The sequence below is a fragment of the Etheostoma spectabile genome, chromosome 9 (assembly GCF_008692095.1).
Source record: "Etheostoma spectabile isolate EspeVRDwgs_2016 chromosome 9, UIUC_Espe_1.0, whole genome shotgun sequence".
In the NCBI taxonomy this organism is placed as follows: Eukaryota; Metazoa; Chordata; class Actinopteri; order Perciformes; family Percidae; genus Etheostoma; species Etheostoma spectabile.
In genome coordinates this window covers 7,401,303-7,402,020 of record NC_045741.1, presented here as the reverse complement: position 1 = coordinate 7,402,020, position 718 = coordinate 7,401,303, and positions in this window count along the sequence as shown.

The following is a 718-nucleotide window of genomic DNA, read 5'->3' as shown; positions in this document are numbered from 1 at the left end:
TGAAATTTTAACCCAGAAGGACAACACAAGAGTTAAGAGGCAGAGGGCTCTTGAGCCTCTTTTTTGCTGAGCGGGACATTACTGTTGGATAGTAGTCTGGATCAACGCCAGTTAATTTCCAGGATATTCGGTGGAACATCCGTGTGTTGCCGTTGTCTAACTCTATTCTCTTCGGGAAACGACAACAAACTTAGAGCTCGCAAGCTACACACTGAAAATAGCAAGTTTTGAAGATAACTATTACTGTGCGATAAGGCAGGCCTGCTCGGTTCTGTCAGGGAACGATCTGCAGGAAATATCTAACAGGGACATTTTTGGACTGATTGGCGGGGGTACACACAGCAATACACTGGTAAGACCAAGTTCTGTATCCAGCTGTTTAAATAGTCTCATGTTACTGTATTGCGTCTTTTGCGGGCAGCAAAGGTTAAACCAACACAAGTTCCTTCCTTTGACTATTTTGCTGAGCCATGGTCTCTGAGACTGGATATCTGTGCAGCCGCAGTCCAATGTGATTGGTTTAAAGAATACAAACAACCCTGATCATTTTTTGTTTTCTTGCAGCTATCCCTGAATGTGTGTGTGAGGAGGAGCCAGACCTTACTCCGCAGCGCTGTGGCAATGCGAGACTAGTCGGACAGCAGCTAAGTTTCCATCCACTTATCAAATGAAATTATCTGAAGTTCGGTGAAGAAAACTCATGTGAATAAAGCTGGTG